At 47.4% G+C, this 24,352-nt stretch overlaps 2 protein-coding genes across 3 annotated transcripts in view; one reads left to right on the forward strand and one right to left on the reverse strand.

Moving 5' to 3' along the window:
- The window catches only part of TYMP (thymidine phosphorylase), a 61,961-nt gene extending 57,004 nt beyond the window's left edge, over positions 1 to 4,957 (reverse strand). For both annotated transcript variants that reach the window (XM_073579294.1, XM_073579295.1), the window contains exon 1: positions 4,819 to 4,957. The gene's annotated coding sequence lies outside the window, so the exon portion shown is untranslated. The remainder of the gene's footprint in view (positions 1 to 4,818) is intronic.
- The window catches only part of CIMAP1B (ciliary microtubule associated protein 1B), a 166,274-nt gene continuing 143,291 nt past the window's right edge, over positions 1,370 to 24,352 (forward strand). Inside the window, exon 1 of the mRNA XM_073579299.1 lies at positions 1,370 to 1,444. The gene's annotated coding sequence lies outside the window, so the exon portion shown is untranslated. The remainder of the gene's footprint in view (positions 1,445 to 24,352) is intronic.

The following is a 24,352-nucleotide window of genomic DNA, read 5'->3' on the forward strand; positions in this document are numbered from 1 at the left end:
CCGCGGTTCTGCTGCAGGTTGCTGAACCCTGTCCTCCAAAGTACCATAACACCCCTACAGGCTTCAACCACAATCACTCTATCCATTCCCCACTCTATCCCATATGATCAGTACACGTGAGGAGCTGGAGGCTGGAGGGTGAGTAAGGCTACTTTCACACTTGGTTTTTTTTGCGCTGCGTGCGCAGTGCAAACGCACATAAATGCATCATGCGTTTTTATGCATTTTTTGAGTTTTTGTGCATGGTTTTTTTAAAAAAAAGATGCTTTTTTTGCGCATTACAATGTGCACGTCAGCGCTCCCATAGACTATAATGTGTTTTTGGGTGAACTTTGTGCGCATTGCGTGAGCATGCGTTTTTTTGAGACAGGTCGGACGCACAAAAAATGCAACAGGATGCATTTTGTGCGCCTGGGCGCACACTACAAAAAAACGCATGCGCATACAAACGCATGTCTATGCGCACCCATGTTAAGTATAGGGAAAAAAACGCTTGCTTTTTTTTGTGCAAAAACACAGCGCAAAAAACGCAAGTGTGAAACCAGTCTAAGCAACTACACACAAGTTATGAAACTTTAACCCATTTATCACCTTCAACTCTTATGCTGTGTGCAGAATTATTAGGCAAGTGAGTATATTGACCATATCATCATTTGTCTGCATTTTTTCCAACTCTGTTCCTGTATGAACTTGAATGCTTATTAGATGAAGCAGATAAGATGATGTGTATTTGTGTCATGAAGGAGGGTGAGCCCTATGGATACAACAACCTTTATCAAGATGTGCAGAATTATTAGGCAGCTTGTTTTCTGCAGGCAAAATAGGTCAAAAAACAGATTTATCTGCCTCTGAAAGGGCAAAAATTGTTACAAGTCTAACAGAGGGCTGCAGCACTCTTGTAATTGTTAAAATACTGGGGCGTGCTCACAAATATCAAAAGTTATGTTGCAAATAGTCAACAGGGTCACAAAAAACATGTTGAGAAAAAGACACATTAACTGGCAAAAATTTGAGCAGAATCAAATGTGAAGCAACTGGGAACTATTGATGAGCGAGTATGCTCGTTACTCAAGATTTCCGAGCATGCTCGAGTGTTCTCCAATTAGTTTGGGCGTGCTTGGAGATTTAGTTTCTGTTGCCGTAGCTGCATGACTTGCGGCTGCTAGACAGCCTGAATACATGTGGGGATTTCCTAACAAACAGGCAATCCCCACATGTATTCAGGCTGTCTAGCAGCCGCAAATCATGCAGCTGCACGACACAAACTAAATCTCCAAGCACGCCCAAACTACTCAGAGAACACCCGAGAAATCTCGAGTAACAAGCATACTCACTCATCACTAGTTGGAACCCATTATCCTCCAGTGCAGACATATTCCAGAACGACAACCTCCCTGGAGAGCCCAGAAATATAAGGTGTTCATTGCTCAGAGACATGACCAAGGTAAAGAAAGCAGAAACCCAACCACCACTGAACAAGACATATAAGTGGAAATGAAAAGAATGAGCCAGGAAATAGCTGTAGGCAGATTTTTCAAAGGTCTTGTGGACTGATGAGAGGAAAGTTACTCTTGATGGATCAGATGGATGGGACCATTGCCGGATCAGTAAAGGGCACAGACCTCCACTTTGATTCAAACACAAGTAAGGTGAAGGTGGTGTACTGCTTTGGGATTTTATTATTAGGCCGGGTCACACTGGCGAGGAATACGGCCGAGTGAGAGGCGCTAAAAGCACGCATTAGACACGGACCAATGATTCTCTATGGGGTCACTCGCACCAGCCGTATATTTCTCCTCAGTATCCTACGCTCCGTGCCACTCGCAGCATGCTGCGATTGTCAGCGTACTACGCCCGTAATACACCAATGCAAGTCTATGGGTGCACAAAAAATACGGATTACACACGGCCCACACATGTGACTTGCGAGAAATACGCACCCGGTGTCTTTTAGCAAAGCTGGCAATTCAGTGCGCTATACAGTAAACTCACACTTACAGTTTTAATAAAGAAACAAATGAATAGATATAGACACATAGAATACATACATATATATATGCATTCTATGTGTCTATATCTATTCTTTGGTTTCTGTTATAAACCCGGTCATAGGGCTCCATTATATGTCCATTTTGCATGCCTGTGAGGAAATCTCAGCATACGGATGGCATACGGATTACATACGGATGCTTACATGCGCAAAATACGCGACCACACCTTGATTACGGCTGACATACGGAGCACTGTTTAGGGGCCATTCATCCGTATTACGCATGTAAAATACTGACCGTATTTTGCGTCGGTTAGTGTGACCCCGGCCTTAAAGATGAGCTGGTTGAACCTTTTTGGGTTGAAGATGGACTCAAAATCAACTTCCAAACTGTTGTTAAAAGACATTTTCTTCAATCAGTGGTATAGGAAAAAGTCTTTTTTATGATCATAGTACCAGATACTTTGATCATAAGGAAAGAAATCTGAAATTATGTGAACATATATTCCCTTTATAAACAACCTTTAATGATTCAATTTCTAAAAAAACACCAACCCAGTGAAAAAAGTATACGGTACTTAAAAATATACCAAAAAAAATAGGCTAGCCTAACAGATACCCTAAAATAGGTCTAAAATTGCCCCTGCCTGACTGTGGACATTTGCACCCTAAATAACGATTTTTTTTGGCGCCCCCACTCAATGTAGGCTATCCCTCACTGCCCTATTAGGGCCTACCAAAACAGGTGGGAAAACCATAAATTATAGGGCAGAGATGAAGAGTGTCTTGAAACTAATAATAAATTCCCAAAGGGTATCTTACAAGGCACATAGATACTCAAAAATTACCATAAAAAATCATGATTAGTACTCAACCATGTCTCATGCTATAATGGGCTATTAACTGATACAGGCCCAAACAAAAAGCTTAATAGACAATCTTGATATTTCACTCAAAATCAAGGAAAAATGTGTACCCCATATCGGCAACCACAGGCATAATTATTGTCCCACAATATACATGGTGAAATGGATTCAATGCCAAACTACTATACAACAGCTGAAAAGTTTTGGAGTATAACTTATCAGGTGTGGGTCTTGGTAGGCCCTGTATAGACCTAGGTAGATGATCACATGGGAGCATGCCGGGATACTTGCAAAGCCTGATGTGGCGCACAAGAAATCTTAAAGAACCAGGGTGAAGGGCGCAGAGCCCAGACCTGGGGCAGGTGTGCAACAATACAGATGAAGCTTTTATGTACCAGTATCACAAAATGCATCTATGCGTATTAGTGCAGACTGGGGCTCATAACTTTAGCTGCTGCCTGCAATGATTGAGGTTGTGAGTTTGATTCTCACGGAGAACACATAACGAGAAAAGAAGAGAATTGTTTTTTTAATTAATGAAAATATGTTTGTGCAGAGCAGATATACTGGCTCCTCTTTCTAAGGAGGAGGAGCTATGTGACGATAAACATTTCAGAGTGAAGTGAGTGAAAGTCAGGACAGTGGAACTGCTCCTTCAAATTGGGACAGTGCCACTGAATTTAGGATGGTTGCAAGTAATGGATCAATGATAAAATGTGTGACCAAACATACAAACTGCCTAATAATTGTGCACACAATATATTCTTGAGCCTTTCCCCACTCTCCATATGCATGCATCGTGATTTATTGAAGTCAATTGGTATGTTTTGTGATAAAGAAACTTGGCACTCAACTTTTATGAAGAAATGAAATACATTTTAATGCAGCCAGACAAATTGTACTACAGAATCCAGACGTTTCAGTCCAATAATGACTTACATCAGTGTACCGACTGCTATGAAAGTAGTGACCATACAGAGCTAAATGTGGTGTCTCCTTCATATCTTCTTTATAACACTAAGCACCCGTCGTGCCCGTTGCGGTATACCGTATTGTTTAGCCGTGGAGAAGTCTTATGTGAGGTCTAACGTGGTATTCGCTGCTTGTTCCCGAAAATTGGAGAAACAGCAATGATGAATTGGAGCTTTTAACTGAAACTAAACTTTTTGTTATCTTGTGGAATTCGCTGACATTTTTAATGCAAAATTCATGAAAAGTGTGCGCACAGTTTATGAATTTTGCGCCAAGCCAAGAATTGTATTTTTTACTGTGTTTTGGCAACTTTTTAGAGCACATTTTGCAAAACGTCAGAAAATTTTTTTCTGACATACATAAAATCACTCCAGGGAGTACATCTACAACAAATTTTGCGATTGTTTGAAAAGTTGCAAATGATGAAGCAGGAAATAGCATCTTTAAACCCTATACTCCACCCATAGTGGCGATACCTCTCCCCCCAAAAACAGGTGAAAACATATAAAATAGACATCGAAAGAGAAGCAAATTCAAAATGAATTTAATGCAAAAAAAGGTATAAAACACCAAAAATGCAAAAAAAAAACCAGAGGCAAATGTAACAATGAATCGGATCCTATTTATCTGGATATAATGTGGCACTATGTATCTCCCTATTGTATAGCCAATTATTTGGATACTGTACGGTGACATTTATTTGATTCTAGAGGAAATGGAGCCCAAGCTCATTTACTGCCCAGCTCACTAGCTATATAATAAAGGGAACAGTGTAAGCACCAGTATATGACATGAAAACTAACAATTCTCTTTGCCTTTCTGACAACATAAGCTAAGTGTTAATAAGTTCGTAGTAGACTAAAGAGAAAGCAGAGAAGAGGCTGGCAGCCTGACACTATTTCCTGCCCCTGACAGTGCAGATGTTTACGTAGTTTGATTTGACACATAGCACATTATGTAGAATTTACACTGAATAACAAGTAAACTCACCTTGGATACCCGGGTAGACAATCTGTAAATACCCCTTCTGTGCCAGCATGTGCCTCTCTGTGTTGGCAAGAATCTGATTAAGCTCTTGTTCCTGGTTTCCTCCTAGCTTCCTCTCTGTAGCTCACTGTTCTTTGCAGTTTGCATTTGCAGCTCTTGTATTTTGCTTTTGTTTTGTCCAACCCACTTTCTTCTGTCAGGTTTTACCTTTCATGTGCAATAGTTTATTGTGTGGTTTCTGTAGAAATTAAAAATTCTGGTTCTCCCTAAGATTTTTTTCTGTCTGATTTCATTTTCTCTTCTTCATAGTGAGATTTTATCTAAGCTGATGACACAGAGGTTACCGTCCAATCAGGAGCTGTAGGATGATGGGAGTGTGGGAAGAAGGGCCCCCGCCGAGTGTCCGGGCCGGAACCAAGGGGACCGTCACCTAGGTTCCGGGGGAAACTGTTCCCGGGGGACAGAGTTCAGGGTCGGACCGTTGAGATGGACAGATGGGCTGGGGGAGGAGCCAATATAAAAGGGGCGGGGAACGCTAGTCACGGTGAGTCAGCAGACCTGGACAGAAGGAGCAGGAGACCGTGGGAGCGACTGAGAGCCAAAGCGACTTACCAGAGCCAGGAGAGACGTTCACCTAGGACATTAGAGGGACGGCGCCCAGACGACCGTCCGAGAGACGCTGCCCCGCTTCAACCCGCGGCCGCTGCCGCCTCACCCCAGCCCGCGGCTGCGGTATGCTCGCGGACGCTCGCGGCCGTTGCCGCCTCGCTCCAGCCCGCGGCTGCGGCCTACCCACGGCCATACAGCGGAAGGACGGAGTAGGGGTAGGGCCCTTCGACATTACCCTGCATGACCTGTTAGTGACTGGACTCCAGGACCCGTTAATCAAGCAGGCATTGTGGGAGCAGATCCAAGTGAACCCACGCATAGCTTTCTCTGAGGTGAGGAGTCAGGCCCGGGTACGAGAGCAGGAGCAGGGGATGACGGTTCCTGTGGGGAAGGCCCAGAGCATGGAGGCTTCCGTAAACGTTGTCGGAGAGCCTCAGTGGATTGAGGAAGTGAGACAAGAGCTGAAGAGTATCCGGGGCGAGCTGGCCGAAGTGAAGAAGAGAAAGGAGCCTGCGCCTGGCCAGTTTGGCTACAATCCCGGGCCCTGGGGGCCTCACAATATCCGGGGTGGCCGGGCCTCACCGCCCCGGTGTTATGAGTGTGGAGAACTGGGCCACTTCGCACGAGAGTGTCTGCGTCGTGGGAGATACCCACCCCGGCGAACATTAAACTAGAGGGCTCCGGGCATGGGGGACACCGCTCAGAGCCGGAAGCCACAACAAGGGGTGGGGGAAGTCCCGAAGATCTGGTCGCTAAGTGCCCAATAGTGTGGGCCGAAGTCGAGGGTCATGCTGTACAGTGCCTAGTGGATATGGGGTCGCAAGTAACGACCATACCTGCAACTTACTTCCGGCAGCATTTCCCGGAAGCGGCAAGGCCCCAGTGGGGGCCCATGATACGACTAATAGCCGTGAACCAACTGCCGATACCTGTCGCCGGAGTGGTGTGGCTCCAGATGACGCTGTGTGGTGAATCCCTTGGCCGCCGGGGAGTCGTCCTAACCCAAGGAGAAACTAACGACCATCATCCAGTTATCTTGGGCATGAACATACTACGGGAGTTCGGCAATCTACTCCTCAATGATCCCACGCAGGAGACCCTGAGCCCTGAGCCAGTGGGGTTCTCGCACGGCCCAAGGGCAGGTCTTCCAGCGGTTGGTGCGGGAGGCGCGAGTGCTCCAGGAGTGCCAGGAGGGTGAGGTGCTGGGCAAAGTCATCGCGCTGGCGGCTCCCCTGCTCGTGCTTCCTCCAGGGCAGACGGTGGTGGCCCCGCCGGTCCGTGCCCCGATGCCACTGGAGGGCGTGAAGGTGCAAGTGGAACCCTGCTACTCGGAGCGCCTGCACCCTGGCATACTGGTAGCCCGCTCCCTGGCCACGGTGCGGGAAGGGACCGTCCTGGTGCGTTGTATCAACCTGGAAGACCAAGATATCGGCTTGAAGCCCCGGGCCGAAATGGCCAAACTAGTAAGGCCTTTGGAGGAGATGCTGCCGAACCCCGCGGTCCAGTTGAAGGTGCAGCCCGAAGATCGTTGGGCAGTATCGGTACCAACCCTACAGACTGCCATATCCTCGACCCAGGAGAAAGGTCGAGCCATCCTGGAGACAATGCGGGCTGAACTTTCCAGCCTAGTGCCAGCCCAACTTCTTCAGGTAGAGACACTTCTCAGACAATATTACAGTGTCTTCGCCAGTCATGAGGATGACTTCGGATGTACCATGGCCATCACGCATGGGATCCCCATGGCAGGAGCGGCCCCCATGCGGGAGCGATATCGGCAAATACCACCACAGCTATACCAGGAAGTGAAAACCCTATTAGCTCAAATGCTTCGGAAGGGGGTCATACAAGAAAGCCAGAGCCCCTGGGTGGCTCCCATTGTACTGGTTTGCAAAAAAGATGGCATTCTGCGTTTTTGTGTGGATTACCGAAAGTTGAACGCCTGCACCATCAAGGACTCGTATCCTCTGCCCCGCATAGAAGAGTCTCTGTCCGCCTTGGGGAACGCGACGTACTTTTCGACTCTAGACCTGGCCAGTGGGTACTGGCAGGTGCCCATGTCGGAGGAAGACAGAGCCAAGACGGCATCTATCCTTCCCATGGGACTGTTCGAGTTTAATCGGATGCCGTTCGGGCTGGCCAATGCCACAGGAACCTTCCAGCGGTTGATGGAGTGGTGTCTGGGAGACCTCAACTTTGAAGCCACGTTGATATACCTGGATGATATCGTCATCTATTCCGCCACGTTCAAGGACCACCTGCGGCGGTTGGGGCAGGTGCTCGGCCGGCTGCAGAAGTACGGGTTGAAGGTAAAGTCCCAGAAATGCCACCTGTTCTGCACTCAGATCGAATATCTGGGGCATACCATCTCGGCAGAGGGTGTCAGACCATCCCTGGAAAAGGTTGCTGCCATCCAGGGATGGCCTACCCCCCGAGACGGTGAAAGACGTGCGGGCCTTCCTGGGGTTGGCCGGCTACTACCGTCGGTTCGTGAAGAATTTTGCACGCCGAGCCCGGGCCCTGCAGGAACTGCTGAAGGGGACTCCAGCCGGAGCGAATGGATGGAAGGTCCAGTGGCAGCAACCGCAAGAGGATGCGTTTCAAGATCTCAAAGCTGCACTCTCGGAAGCCCCGGTATTGGCATATGCGGATTTCTCGCAACCGTTCATCCTGCATACCGACGGGAGCTTCCAGGGACTAGGAGCTGTGTTGTCACAGGTGCAGGACGGCCGAGAGAAAGTGATCGCCTATGGTAGCCGGTCGCTGCATGACTCCGAACGCAACCCGGACAATTACAGCTCCTTTAAGCTTGAGCTCCTCGCGGTAGTGTGGGCAATGACGGAGCGGTTCGCAGAGTACCTGGCGGGCTCCGACGTGGTGGTGCGGACAGACAACAACCCACTAGCCCATTTGGAGAATGCCAAACTGGGGGCCCTGGAGCAGCGGTGGGTGGCTCGGATGGCCAAGTTCAACTACAAGATCATCTACAAAAGAGGGGCTGAAAACGTGCTTGCTGACGCACTCTCCAGACTCCGACACACCACCCCAGGGAGGAATCGAAACGACGAATTAGAAGGAGAAGAGACGCCGTTCGCCCTCACCACCGCCGCGCTTACAGCCAACGCGCAAGAAGCGCCTCATTCGGGACCCTTAGGGGGAATGTTGGAACAGCCACGCGACAAGTGGATCCAGCAGCAACAAGAAGATGGAGAAATTGGACTCCTGCGCCGATGGGTGGCCACCGGCAAATTGCTCACTGGCTCACAGAGACAGACTTTGACCCAGGATATGTTGCTGATGTTGCGCCAGTGGGAGAAACTAGTCATCAAAAAGGGACTTTTATATCGGAGAGCCGTGTCACCAACAAAGTCTGCTACAATATGGCACGTGAAAAAACAATTCAACAAACGCACCAATATCATAATTAATAAATAAATTCATAGGGCAAATGCCAAATAAATTTGGTACTGAAATTATGGACAAAAGTAAGGGCTAATCGCAACTATAGATAAACACAAAAACAAAAAAACACGATCAACAAGTCCAAGATTATGAAGAAAAATCCATGAAAAAATTCTTTATGATAAAAAAGCATACAGATGGGGCAAACAAAACACCACAATGTGAGAGTAGCTTAAAAACCAAGACGCTGACACATAACGCAGACATCTCAAACATATAATGAATTATAACAAGATAGTATTGCATTAGACAATCGCCCCTGTGCCCTTTTATGAGTCATAATATCAGGCGGGAACACTACAGACAACAACCCACTAGTAACATATAAGCACCAACACAAGTGGGCACTCGATTTCTCATAGTAGATGGGCAGTTAGTAAAGTAGACATACCTATTTAACAAAGCGGCAACAGGAGAGAAGAGATGAGGGCAGTCAGTGTACAGGCGTCACCCCGACGCGCGTTTCGGAGCGCTGTGCTCCTTCTTCAGGGGGCAGGTGATTGTGCCCGGAACCCATCTCAGCCAACTGGCTCGGGAAGCCCACGAAAAGGGGGCTCACTTTGATGCTCAAAAGACTTTGCAATGGTTGCAGCAGATAGTGTAACATCCAGGCTTGCACGCTGCTGTGGAAGAAGTTTGCCGAACCTGCTGCCCGTGCGAGCGCGCTAATCCTCCCGCGCAACAAGCCCCGGTGCAGACAATTGTAACATCAGCTCCCCTCGAGCTCCTCACGGTGGACTATCTGACCATAGGTCCTGCCTACATTGTCTCGTTATGGTGGATCATTTCACCAAGTTCGCCGTGGTCACCCCCACCCGAGACCAGACAGCGGAGTCAGCCGCCTATGCGATTTGTAAAAACTTTATCCAAGTGTACGGCTGCCCGCAACGAATGCATTCGGACCAAGGAGCGTGCTTCCTAGGAAGAGTCATGGAAGAACTATATCATCTCTATGGTATCGATAAGTCTCGGACTACACCATACCACCCGCAGGGAAACGGAGCCTGTGAACGATTCAATCGGACACTAATCCAAATGCTGCGAACCCTGGAGAGCGACCTAAAGGCCCGCTGGCCTGAATATGTCCCTGAGCTGGTGTGGGTATATAATAACCGGGTGACTGGTTACACCCCCTACTCATTGCTGTTCGGACGGGAAGGCAAAGGAATCACGGAAGTGGAGTTAAACCCAGAGGAACCCCAACCCTGGACCGGAGTATCCTCGTGGGTCCGAAACCACCGGCACCGGCTGCAGACCCTCCACTGAATCGCCCATACAAAGTTCCAGGATCTAGAACACCTGGGGGGAGCGCTGCCCCCACCAATTGACTTCCAGACTGGGAATCGGGTACTCGTACTAGATCAACGCCCCCAAAACAAGTTAGAACCACGGTGGGAGGAGAACCCATACCGAGTGTTGCACCGGATAAGCCCCGACGGGCCTGTGTATGAAATACAATACGAAGGAAACGGCGCGCCTCTCACTCGTGTTGTGCACTGTAACATGTTACGGCCTTGTGCGTCCACTAATCCTATGCGACCCAAACCGATCCCTCAGGTCCCCGACCCCCCGCCCACGGTCTGGGACCTGGATGATGAAGAAGACTCGCCAACCGCATCCGCGGGTCACCCAAGTAGTGTCACTACAGTGGACCCGGGCATCCCACCAGAATCGACTATCCTGCCACCATCCACCACCCCAGAAGACTCCACCATATCCGAACTTCGACGCTCCGAGCGATCAACAGCTGGCAAACCCCCTGAACGTTACGAACAGGACCAGTTCATATGGCGACAAGGACAGTCATCTCGAAAGACTCTACCAATACCCTTGCCGGAGAACTGGCGAGCCTACAGGACGGGGAAGTGTGGGAAGAAGGGCCCCTGCCGAGTGTCCGGGCCAGAACCAAGGGGACCGTCACCTAGGTTCGGGGGAAACTGTTCCCGGGGGACAGAGTTCAGGGAAGGACCATTGAGATGGACAGATGGGCTGGGGGAGGAACCAATATCAAAGGGGCGGGGAACGCTAGTCACGGTGAGTCAGCAGACCGGGACAGAAGCAGCAGGAGACCGTGGGAGCGACTGAGAGCCAAAGCGACTTACCAGAGCCAGGAGAGACGTTCTCCTAGGACATCAGAGGGATGGCGCCCAGACGACCGTCCGAGAGCCGCTGCCCCGCTTCAAACCGCGGCTGCTGCCGCCTCACCCCAGCCCGCGGCTGCGGCCTACCCGCGGTTGCTCGCGGCCGTTGCTGCCTCGCTCCAGCCCGCGGCTGCGGCCTGTCTCCCGCCACCCGCAGCCACCCTGCTCTCACCCGTGGCTGTGGCAAGTCCAGTGCCTTCGGCGGCCACCACTGTCCCGCTCCGGTCCGCGGCAAGGGCTGGGCCGTTGCTCGTCGCGGATTCCCCGTCGCAGCTGTTAGCTGCACAGGTGGCCTGCCAATCGACACCCCGCATCGCTGCCGCTTGCCCCAGTCTGGGGGCTGTGGCCCATCCGTCCAAGGACTCCTCCGGGGCCTGTGGTGCCCCAGTGTCACCGGAGCATCGGAACGCTCGAAGACTACGTCAACTCTTCAGCAGCTGGGCCCAGTGGCTGCTATGCCGAAGAACCACCGTCCAGAACGCCGAGGGATGTCAGGACGTCAGGACGGCTAAGTTGACTGTTTAGTTAAGGACCCGTAGTCGGCCATACCGCAGCCCTATAGCGACCGGCTTTCGCCGGACGTAGTCGTGTTCTACTCTGTTCGTGTTTGCTTGTATTGAGCCCCTGTGAGAGCAACTCTTGTTACCCCTTTGGTTGGTCAGGCTACTACTGAGGACAGTTACCTCTAGGCCTATAAACGTTACTACAAAAAGCACTAAACCGTCTCGCGCCTCGTCACTGCGTCCTGCGTACCTGCTAGTACCACAGATGGATGTAAGCTTGCATAGTACTCATTTGTATTGTTCTGTTACGTATTAATCCAATAATGACAAGCCTATTTAGATCTCATGTTTTAGTTTGGTTTTTTTTTAGTCGACACATAGCTATATCAAGGCTTTCTTTTTGATGATTTGGTACATTTTGGACCATTTGTGGTGCTCATGTGTAATAAGAAACCGTGATATCTTTGGAGAACTCTTGCAGGATGTGCCATTAACGAGGGGAGACTGCCATCTGCTGACCAGTCTATATAAAGTGTGTGCTGGACTGGATCAGGTGACCCACAGGAAGGACTTCCCTGATATAGAAGCCTTGCTTGCCAAACCACAAGGAAGTTTGGTGCCAGGGAAGAGAGCAGAGCAGACGTGCTCCAGAAGCACTGCTGAGACCAGCATGACAGACCTCAGTGGGAAGTCTGCGCCACCCAGGTTCCGGTCGCCACCTGTGTGGGAGAGAGGGTCTCCATCGAGTGTCCGGGTCGGAACCAAGGGGACCATCACCTGGGTTCCGGGGGAAACTTTCCGGGGGATAGAGTTCAGGGACGGACCGTGGAGACTGACAGTTGGACTGGGGGAGGAGCCAATATAAAAGGGGCAGGGAACGCGAGTTACAGGGAGTCAGCAGAACGAGACAGAAGGAGCAGGAGATCGTGGGAGCGACTGAGAGCCAGAGCGACTCACCCAAGCCAGGAAGGAGGCCAGAGACAGGAGAGATACTTCCCCTGGACATCAGTGGGACGGCGCCGAGACGACCGTCCGAGAACCGCTGCCCCACGATGACCAGCGGCTGCCGCCTTCCTCCAGCCCGCGGCTGTGGCCTGCCCACGGTCACCAGCGGCCGTTGCCGCCTCACTCCTGCCCGCGGCTGCGGCCTGTCTCTCGCTGCCCACAGCCGCTCTGCCCTCACCGGTGGTTGCGGCAAGTCCAGTGCCGTCGGTGGCCACCACTGTCCTGCTCTGGTCCGCGGCAGGGGTTAGCTGCGCAGGTGGCCTGCCCCTCGCCACTCCACATCGCTGCCGCTTGCCCCAGTCCGGGGGCTGCGGTCCATCCGTCCAAGCACTCCGCCAGGGCCTGTGGTGCTCCAGTGTCATCAGAGCGCCGTAGCGCTCGAAGACTTCGTCAACACTTCAGCAACCGGGCCCAACGACTGCTACGCCGAAAGACCACCATCCCGAATGGCGAGGGACGTCTGGACGGCTAAGTTGACTATATGATTAAGGACCCGTAGTCGACCATACCGCGGCCCTATAGTGACCGGCTATTGCCAGACGTAGTCGTGTTCTACCCCGTTTGTGTTTGCTTGTATAGAGCCCCTGCGAGGGCAAGTCTTGTTACCCCTTTTTATTGGTCAGGCTGTGACTGAGGATAGTTACCTCTAGGCATATAAACGTTATTATAAAAAGCACCAAACCATCTCACGACTCGTCACTGCATCCTGCGTACCTGCAAGTACCACACCTGGAAAGGTCCAGATTCCTCGCATGACACCTCCAAGTACCACTTACGCTGGTCAGAGCCAGGATCTTCACCCTGTGCTGGTCAAGCCTCCAAGGCCTTTCGTCGCCTGTAAAGAGCCGGGGTCTAGTCCTTTCCACCCCGAGCATAAGAGACTTCCGCCAACAAGCAAGCCGAGAAGATTGTGAGGAGACTGCAACAAGCAAGGCCCGCCGGCGATTGCGAAGAAACAGAGCTTACAGCTATCATATATGGTAATGGGGTCGCTGGGATTAGGTTTACAGGTTGGGAGGGAGCTGGTTGATGCGTGGGAGGATCAACAAGCTTTGATAGACTACGTCAAAAAGAGACTTGCAGCCTAGCGGAATACCCGGTGACACCCGCTAGTGCCAGAGCTTCATTTTAACCTCTTTAACCACTCAAGCCTGTTTTCCACTTCCTGACCAGGCCAAAGTTTGCAATTATGACCACTTTCACTTTATGAGGTAATAACTCTGGAACTCTTCAACGGATCCCAGTAATTTTGAGACTGTTTTTTCACGACACCATTACTTCAAATCAGATAGTTATATCACACAAAATAGTTAATAAATAACATTTCCCACATGTCTACTTTACATCTGCATCATTTTTGAAAATTAATATTTTTTTTTTAGGAATTTAGAAAGGATAAATTTTGATCAGCAATTTCTCAATTTTTCAACAAATTTTACAAAACCAATTTTTGTAGGGACCATATCAAATTTGAAGTGACTTTGAGGGGACTATATATGACAGAAAATACCCCATATTTTGTGCAAGCAACACAGTGGGAAGCAACCATTATTCAGGGGCTCCGTGTAGTGCAGAAAATGTTTTTCAGAGGCATTATAATCATACTGTTAGTTTTAAGCCCATCATGTTGGCATGCAGAAGAATTGAGAAAAAGGCAGTTTGCAGAGACGAGCATTTTTAAGGACTTACTGTGAGTTATAGGTTTATGTGCTACTTTTTTACCTGACATTGCAGTTGATCGCTGTACTATATATACATGTTGGTGCTGGTGATGTATTCATGGTGATTCTGATGCTGTAATCCTGTACTGATGATGTTTCTAGTGATGAACTAATGTACTGTCAGCAAGAGCAGGCGACGCTGATAACATTAGCAATCATCAGCCAATTCCTGACTGTTGGTAATCTTTTCACCGCAGGTCACAGCCGCTGGCTCACACACTGTCCTCTGTGTAACAGAGTGAAAACCTGCAGTAGTCTGCCATACCCAGTGCCTGTGACTGGTGGTGACTTCAGTAAGGTTACCGCCAGTCAGAGCCAGTATTTCCCACACTGTCACACAGAGGACAGCATGGGAACCACCAGATATTTGGGCCCCCATTCAATTGAATAGGGTCCTTGTTCAAGAATAAGTTCGGGTTCCGTTCTGGTACCCAAACTGAACTTCTTTATAAAGTTCGGCAGAACCAGAAGGACCAGAACATCCACTGGTCCGTCCATCCCTAATCCCCATTGCTGTCTGTAGTAATTACAGTACTGCGTGAGGATGTATGCTACAAATAATTGAATGCTTCGCTATTGAAGATTAAAATTAATAGAAGTTCACCCTGTCAAATCTAAAACCCACACTGAAGAGTGTACACAGTTAACTAATTTTGGTATCAGGTGGCAGAAAGTTACAAGTTAGTAGAAACTTTGTTGGGTATTGATTTACAGGCCTGAAAGGCCTTGAACTTAACTTTTTCAGATTTGTTTAAGTGCAGTGTGAAGAGCTACAGTTTTATCTGCTTACTTCATGCTTTGCTGTCCATGGTACTGACTGAATGCCCTCTGATTTTGTTGTCATGTTCCCAATTACAGTATATACAGTGGGGAAAATAAGGATATGATATACTGCCAATTTTGCAAGTTTCCCACCTACAAAGAATGAAAAGTCTGTAATTTTTATTGAAGGTACCCTTCAACTATGAGAGATAGAATCTAAAAATAAAAATCAAAAAAATCACGTTTTTTTAAATAGTTAAACTGTATTTTATTGCATGAAATAAGTATTTGATCACCTACAAACCAGCAAGAATTCTGGCTCTTACAGACCTTTTAGTTTTTCTTCTTCACACTCCAACCTCTTCACCAAGGACAAGACCAAAAAGCTGTCTAAGGACACTGGGGAAAAAAGTGTAGATCTGCACAAGGCTGGGATGGGCTACAGTACAATAGGCAAACAGCTTGGAGAGAAGGTAACAACTGTTTCCATAGTTAGTAGAAAATAGAAGAAACACAAGGTGACTGTCAATCTTCCTCGGTCCGGGGCTCCATGCAAAATCTCACCTTGTAGGGTAAGGATGATTCTGAGACAGGTCAGGAATCAGCACAAAACTACATGAGAGGACCAGGTCAATGACCTGCAGAGAGCTGGGACCACAGTCACAAACATTACCAATAGTAACACATCCGTCATGGATTAAAATACTACAGGGTACGCAAGGTCCACTGCTCACGCCAGCACATGCCCAGGCCCATTTGAAGTTTGCCAGTGACCATCTGGATGATCCAGAGGAGGCATCAGAGAAGGTCATGTGGTCAGATGAGACAAAAATAGAACTTTTTAGTATCAACTCTACTCGCCATGTTTGGAGGAAGAAGAAGTATGAGTACAGCACTAAGAACATCATCCCAACCATGAAGCATTTTAGGGGAAACATCATACTTTGGGGGTGGTTTCCTGAAAAAGGGACAGAACGACTGCACCGTATTGAAGAGAGGATGGATGGGTTTATTTATCGAAAGATTTTAGCCAACAACCTCCTTCCCTCAGTAAGAGCAATGAAGATGGGTCGTGGACTTTCAGCATTACAATGACCCAAAACACACAGCCAGGGCAACTAAGGAGTTGCTCCGTAAGAAGCATTTCAAGGTCCTGGAGTGGCCAAGCCAATCCCCAGACCTAACCCAATAGAAAATCTCTGGTGGGAGCTGAAACTCAAAGTTGCTCAGGGATAGTCCCGAAACCTGAAAGATCTGGAGAAGATCTGTATGGATGGGTGGGCCAAAATTCCTGTTGCAGTGTGTGCAAATTTGGTCAAAAACTACAGGAAATGTCTGACCTCTGTAATTGCAGACAAAGGTTTCTGTACAAAATATAATTTTCTGTTTTTCTATTATATCAAATACTTATTTCATGCAATAAAATGCAAATTAGCCCCTTCCCGACCCTTGTCGTACTAGTAATGCTCTGCGAGAACTGCATTTCCAACCGCAGCAGTACTGGTACGGCGGCCCGATCACCACGGACTCACGCTGAGCCCCGCGGTGATCGGGTGCGGGTGTCAGCTGTATGTAACAACTGACACCCCGCAGCAACACCAACAATCGGTGCTAGTGAAGAGATGGTCGGGGGATCACCACAATGCAGGGAGACTATGGTACAGAAGATGAGGTACAAACAACAAAGGGTTATTTTTTTTACAGGCAAGGAATGCAGTGTTTAGGAAAATGCAGAAACAGGGGTATGCTATGGAAACAGACAATTTACAAGGATAATATTCTCTAGCTGGACCGTCAAACAGCACGGAGCACCAACTATAACAACTCAGTGTATTTATCCAACTGGCAAGACAACTTAGTAAAGTAATATATGATGCTACACTAACTATAACCTATCTGGCCTTTTCTAACCTGGCCACACGGCTGCCATGCTCTATCTATTGCAGCCTATCCTAAACCCTAGCATGTGCACAGAAGAGGTTAACACTCACAGTAGCGTTGGTATCTCAGTCCATTCCCGGGGGCCCCTGCAGCTTTGCAAGATGGTGCGCATGTCTTCCTGGAAGCTTTGTGCAACGTGGTCTTTTCCTTGTGTGCAGGTCCAGTGATGCACCTAGAAATGGTGGATTCCCTCCTCTGGATTGCTTTCTTGTCTTTTCTTCGTGGCTCCTCACGGCAACATAGGAAAACACCTTGTTATCCACAGAATAGTTTACAAAGTCTTTCCGTCACAGCTCAGGCACGTGTCGCTCCTGCAGAAATCTCGTCTCTCTCTTCACACACACACAGAAAAGCAGCCCCTCCCCTGTCCAGTGCTGGCAGAAGAGACTAAAACAGTCTTTACAGCAGGGAAGCTGTTATGAATGGGTAACCGAGGAGGATAGCAGGCCCAGGCTAAGCCACAGAAAACCAGAGAGGTTGGTAACTAAGTGGATGCAGACCCCTGATCCTGTCCACACAACTAGCAGTAGCCGTGGAGCGTACCTACGATGATCCTACAGTGTACTGCCTGAGAAAGGTCCGCACCCTTTCTGGACCGAAACGTTGCACTGAATGGGCACATAGCCCGATGGACTGAATAAACCATCATCATATTGAACTTTCTAAGGCGTGTTGCTTTCATTTTTGATGGATACTTTAAAGGTTTGGTATATGCTTGGGAGTGTGCACCCAATTTTTTCTTATTTTTGTGCTGCTTTTTCATTTTTTCACTTTACGATGATCCTAGACGCCTCGGCACAGCCGGAGAGCTAACTAAGCCTAAAGCAAGAAAGGGGAAATCTAAACTGCCCCGGAGCAGACCCCAAAGGAATAGAGAGCCCCCAAACATATATTGTCGGTGAGACAAGATGAAAACACAAACGCAGGCAGAAAAATAGACTAAGCAAACGATGAGGCTCACACTGACTAGACAGGACAGGAAAGGAAAGACACTGTCTGCAATCACGCAAAAAACCCTGCAAAAAAGTTTAACACTTCTGATGCACAAAAACACTGAAGTCGCACGACTTCACCCCCACTAATCAACACTCTGGTATATTCTGAAAGCAAAGCAAAAAGAGACCAATATAAAAGGGGACAAAACAAACTGGCACATGCAGTAACATATGGGCGGTGATTCAGCACAGCCCCAGCCGGAGCTAGCTGACCCACACAAAGCAGAGATAAACAAAACCAGATCAAATGCAAACAGAATAGCAAATGAACCACTTAGCTGAACGTGCAGGGAAAGAGCAGGAGACATCAGACCTCAGGAGTCACAAGAAGAAAATCACCAGCAGGGATAGAGGGAGTCAGGCTACTCTCACACTTGCGCTTTTTTGCTGTGTGTTTTTTGCGCACACAAACGCATGAAAAAAATGCGTTTGTGTGCGTTTTTTTGCGGGTTTTGGTGCGCTTTTTTTAAAAAACGCATGCTTTTTTTGCGCATATGTGCGCATTACAATGCGCACATATGCGCTCCCATAGACTATAATGGGTGTTTTGCTGTAAAAAAAAAACGCATTGCGTGCGCATGCGTTTTTTGGGGGCAAGTCGGACACACAAAAAATGCAACAGGATGCATTTTGTGCGCCCGAGCGCACACTACAAAAAACGCATGCGCATACAAACGCGTACAAATGCATGTGTATGCGCACCATTGTAAAAGATAGGGGGAAAAACGCATGCGTTTTTTTGTGCTAAAAAACAGCGCAAAAAAACACAAGTGCGAAAGCAGCCTCAGCTGTCTTAAATCCCAATCAGAAACCCCAGATCTCCAATCGTCTTCCTCACTATCAGGTGGCAAGCCTCTGTCAATCAGACCAGCTCCACTACCTCCAGTAACCACCAGAGGGAGCGCAGAAAGAGAACTCTCAATCTGACCAGCTCCACTATCTTCAGTAATAACCAGAGGGAAGCCAGAGAGAGAATTCACAACAGGAAGCGCAGAATGTCCCACTGCTCTAACCAGGGGGGTGCTGTCTCTTAAAGTGGCAGCTTGTCTCTACGGTCCATAGCAACACCACTCCCTTACACTAGTGTAAGGGAATGGAAAATGTTATTGGTCTACCTTTTATTTCTTTCGTATTTTACTGGTACTGCTACATGTTCATGTGTATTACTATTATGTGTGTCACATAAGTACTGCTACACTACTCTGTGTATTACCTTAAGGGATAAAAAGGTAATATTTACTTATGTTAATGTTATGTATAACTACTGTTATAGTTGTAGGGAAAGCGTAGTACCCCAGTTAGGCAACAAGATGGGGGTGGAGAGCATACTCAGCCTGTAAATAGTTAAAGTAGGAGGAGCTAATGGTCGTTAAGCTGAGGAACAGCTGAGATTTGAATGAGTTGGGCGGGAACGCCCTGACAGGGCAGTCAGCTCTTTAACGTTAAAGACACGGCTCCAGCCGTCCAGGGCCTGAGGGCCACAGGTGACAACACTGCAGAACACAGCAGCACAGATCACAGCCGCACAGTTCACAGCAGTGCAGAACATAGCAGTGCAGATGACTAAACTACAGATGGTAGTGAGACAGTTGGCAGCGGTACGGCAGCACAGATCGCTCATTATGAGGCAGCTTGCTACGTGGGCAGACGCCTTTTTGTTTGGGGTGAAACAGACAGGGGAACTCCCAAAAATGGTGAAGCAGGACAGAGAGGATGCTGTGATGTTGAACGGGACGGGACGTCCCAGAGATATGCTGAAGGAAGACAGTGAGAGCATAGGGAAAGTGACAGAATTGTGCACTGTGGAATCCGAAGTATCTGCTGTAAAGAAAATGTATGTGCTGTGTACAAAAGTGAGTAAAGCTGTCTTTGTCAAAGTTGAACGGGACTGTGACTCTGCTTGTTCCACATCATCTGAGGAGAACATGCAGCGCATTACAGAAAGCCCTGAGAAGAATGGAGCTAATAAATAATAATAATAATCTTTATTTTTATATAGCGCTAACATATTCCGCAGCGCTTTACAGTTTGCACACATTTTCATCACTGTCCCCGATGGGGCTCACAATCTAAATTCCCTATCAGTATGTGTGGGAGGAAACCGGATTGCCCGGAGGATACCCACGCAAACACGGGGAGAACATACAAACTCCTTGCAGATGTTGTCCTTGGTGGGATTTGAACCCAGGACTCCAGCGCTGCAAGGTTAACCACTGAGCCACCGTGCTGCCCCGAGCTGCAGGTATGCTGACAGTAAGCTGTCATCTCTATGTGAGGGGAGGCCAGGACACCGTTGCTCCGGAGTCCTTGGCCACAACTACGGTCCTGCCCGACCCTTACACTAGCACCGATTGTGGGCATTTAACCTCTCTGATGCCGCTGTGAGTACTGACAGCGGCATAGAGAACAATCGTGCAGGGGGGGGCTCCCTGCGCTCTCCCACCGGAACATGTCCCTGTGGTCTCCATGGCAATCCCTGGCTCCGCGCAGTCCTTCCGAGTCTTTCAGTGAGGTGGCTTGTCAGCGCCTGCTGAGAGCAGGCACTGGTAAGTCTCCTACACTGCCTGTCAGATCGCTGATCTGGCACAGTGCTATGCAAAGTGTCAGATCAGCGATCTGACTTTATATAGTAATGTCCAACCTGGGACAATGTAATAAAGTAAAAGAAAAAATTAAAATGTGTAAAAATATTTTTTTAAAAATCCCCAAATAAAGAAAAAAAATTAAATAACTATTTTACCAATAAATACATAAGTTTATCTAAATAAATAAAAGACAATAAAAGTACACATATTTGGTATCACCGCGTCCGTAACGACCCGCCCTATAAAACTATTCCACTAGTTAAACCCTATAGTGAACATGAACACCATAAAAAAATAAAAAACGAGGCAAAAAACAATGCTTTATCATTATACCACCGTACAAAAAGTGGAATAACACGCGATCAAAAAAGACGGATATCAATAAACGTGGTGCCGCTGAAAACATCATCTTGTCCCGCAAAAAACAAGCTGCAATACAGCATCATCAGTGAAGAAAATAAAAAAGTTATAGCTCTCAGAATAAAGCAATGCAAAAATAATTATTTTTTCTGCAAAATAGTTTTTATTGTATAAAAGCGCCAAAACATAAAAGAATGATATAAATGAGGTATCGCTGTAATTGTACTGACCCGAAGAATAAAACTGCTTTATCAATTTTACCACACGCGGAGCGATGTAAGCGCCCCCCCAAAGAAATTAATGAATTGCTGGTTTTTGTTCATTCTGCCTCCCAAAAATCAGAATAAAAAGTGATTGAAAAATGGCATGTGCTTGAAAATGGTATCAATAAAAGTGTCAACTCGTCCCACAAAAAACGAGACCTCACATGACTCTGTGGGCCAAAATATGGATAAATTATAGCTCTCAAAATATTGTGGTGCAAAAACTATTTTTACAATAAAAAGCGTCTTTTAGAGTGTGACAGCAGCCAAATATAAAAACAGCCATAAAAACCCGCCATAAATAGTAAATCAAACCAATTTTATCACCCCCTTAGTTAGAGAAAAATAATAAAATTAAAAAAAAATATTTATTTCCATTTTCCCATTATGGTTAGGGTTGGGGTAAGGGTTAGCGTTGAGGTTAGAGTTGGGATTACGGTTAGGGGTGTGTTTGGTTTAGGGTTGGAGATAGAATTGGGGGGTTTCCACAGTTTAGGCACATCAGGGGCTCTCCAAACGCAACATGGCGTTTGATCTCAATTCCAGCCAATTTTTCATTGAAAAGTCAAATGGCGCTCCTTCCCTTCCGAGTTCTGCCATGCGCCCAAACAGTGGTTTACCCCCACATATGGGGATACTCAGGACAAATTGTACAACAACTTTTGGGGTCCAATTTCTCCTGTTACCCTTGGTAAAATAAAACAAATTGGATATGAAGTAAATTTTCTGTGAAAAAAAGTTAAATGTTTATTTTTTAAAAAACATTCCAAAATTCCGGTGAAGCACCTGAAGGCTTAATAAACTTCTTGAATCTGGTTTTGGGTACCTTGAGGGGTGCAGTTTTTAGAATGGTGTCACTTTTGGGTATTTTCTATCATATAAACCCCTCAAAATGACTTCAAATGTGATCTCTAAAAAAAAATGGTTTTGAAAAATTTGTTGAAAAAATGAGAAATTGCTGGTCAACTTTTAACCCTTATAACTTCCTAACGAAAAAAAATTTGGTTCCAAAATTGTGCTAATGTAAAGTAGACATGTGGGAAATGTTATTTATTAACTATTTTGTGCGATATGACTCTCTGATTTAAGGGCATAAAAATTGAAAGTTGGAAAATTGCGAAACGCTCACAGGAATTTTAAATAGTAGAAGTTAGTTCCATTAGCATCACATCATTCATTTTAGAAAGCCAAAGGGAGACTGTAGGAGCAGAGTCTTTTTTAAAAAGCAGAGGGATGTACACACGGGGACACAATTAAGTGTCTTATATAGTATGCCTATGTATTTTTAGGGGGATGTTGCAGTGATGTAGGACAAGAGTTGGGTTTAGATCAAGTGTGAGATCAGTAATCTTATGTATCACTAGTTACATATTTTTTGGTCATGCAGTTTTCTCACCCCTTTTTTGGAAATGTTCAACTGATCACGCTCCTCCTCTGTGCATTTCCAACACATCGGATTGGCTTCTGGAAAGATAGAATGTTGTGACTCTATACCACAGATGCAGTAGGGAGATGGGAGAAAGATTCAAAAAGTCAACTATCACTGCAGCCCTCCACCAGTCGGCAGAGTGGCCTGACGGGAGCTTCTCCTTAGTGCAAAACATATGAAAACCCGCATAGAGTTTGCTAAAAAAAAACACATGAAGGACTACCAAACTATGAGAAATAAGATTCTCTTGTCTGATGAGATGAAGATAGAACTTTTTGGTGATAATTCTAAGCCGTATGTATGGAGAAAACCAAGCACTGTTCATCTCCTGCCCAATACAATCCCAGCAGTGAAAAATGGTAGTGGCAGCATCATGCTATGGTGGTGTTTTTCAGCTGCAGAGACAGGACAACTGGTTGCAATTGAAGGAAACATGAATGAGGCCAAGTACAAAGATATCCTGGATGAAAACCTCTTCCAAAGTGCTCTGGACATCAGATTTGGCCAAAGGTTCACCTTCCAACAAGACAATGACCCTAAGCACACAGCTAAAATAACAAAGGAGTAACTTCAGAACAACTCTGTGACCATTCTTGACTTGCCCAACCAGAGCCCTGACCTAAATCCAATTGAGCATCTTTAGAGAGACCTGAAAATGTCTGTCCACCAACGTTCACCATCCAACATGACGGAACTGTAGAGGATCTGCAAGGAAGAATGGCAGAGAATCCCAAAATTCAGATGTGAAAAAGTTGTTGCATCATTCCCAAGAAGACTCATTGCTGTACTAGCTCAAAAGGGCACTTCTGTTAGGCGTTGTATTCCTGTAGCTACACAGCAGGAGTCCAGAGACTCACATACTGCTTTGCAGCAAGTCATTCCTGAGGCTCCACTGAGAATGCTCATGAGACGATCTCCCATTGGAGCTCGGGAGTCACGTGCTCAGGTTCTTCCCCTGATCTGATTGGTCCATCTCAGAGATCTGGAAGGTCCCGGCAGCGCATGTGGATAGAGAATTAGTTCAGCAGTCAGCGCCAGTCAATGGCAAGCGTTAGGCAACACCGCGCCTCTACACTAGCGTCCGATTGTGCTACTCCTCACGGCACTATCGTCTCGCGGCAGTGTCCTACGCCGCGCTGCAGTTGCAGCTCTCTTTGGAGCCCGCAGTAGTGACGCCGCACACACGGTAAGTCTGGACGAACGCAGTTCCTTCTGCCTTTGGCCCTGCACCTGTGACCTGATACCGTGTGTGCATATATCTGAGACCTGTGACGCTAACAAGCTCAGCCTTTTTTTGTTTACCCTTACTGGCATCTCTGTGATTAAACAGTGATTGCTTTGCGCACCTGGGTGACGTTTAACCCCGTGCGCATTATACCGCCATATTGTGCGTTTGCCATTACTCAGCAGCAGTTATAACACCTTCTGCACGGTGGACCCCGAGCGGCGAACGTACTTTATTATTTATTTTATTTAGTACGTTCCGCCATTCCTAACATTATACTAGCGCCAGGGTCTGGCAAGGTCTTATTGGTGGCCGCACAGGGCTCGGGACACTAAAAAATATATCCGGGCATGCTACTCTTGTGCTCGGAATGCCTCCCCTACACAAAGAGTGACGATGCCTGCCGATACTCTGCGGTGTTCTACTCCAACTTCGGTTTCTAACCTTTGTGCCGCTCCCGTTGTCTCTCAGGTGTCCCTTCTCAAACCTGGAGATTTTGCCGCCTCTGACACCCTCCACGTGTCCCGGTTTTCTGTGTC

This window comes from Dendrobates tinctorius, unplaced genomic scaffold, assembly GCF_039654945.1.
Source record: "Dendrobates tinctorius isolate UK_male_01 unplaced genomic scaffold, ASM3965494v1 ptg000062l, whole genome shotgun sequence".
NCBI lineage: Eukaryota > Metazoa > Chordata > Amphibia > Anura > Dendrobatidae > Dendrobates > Dendrobates tinctorius.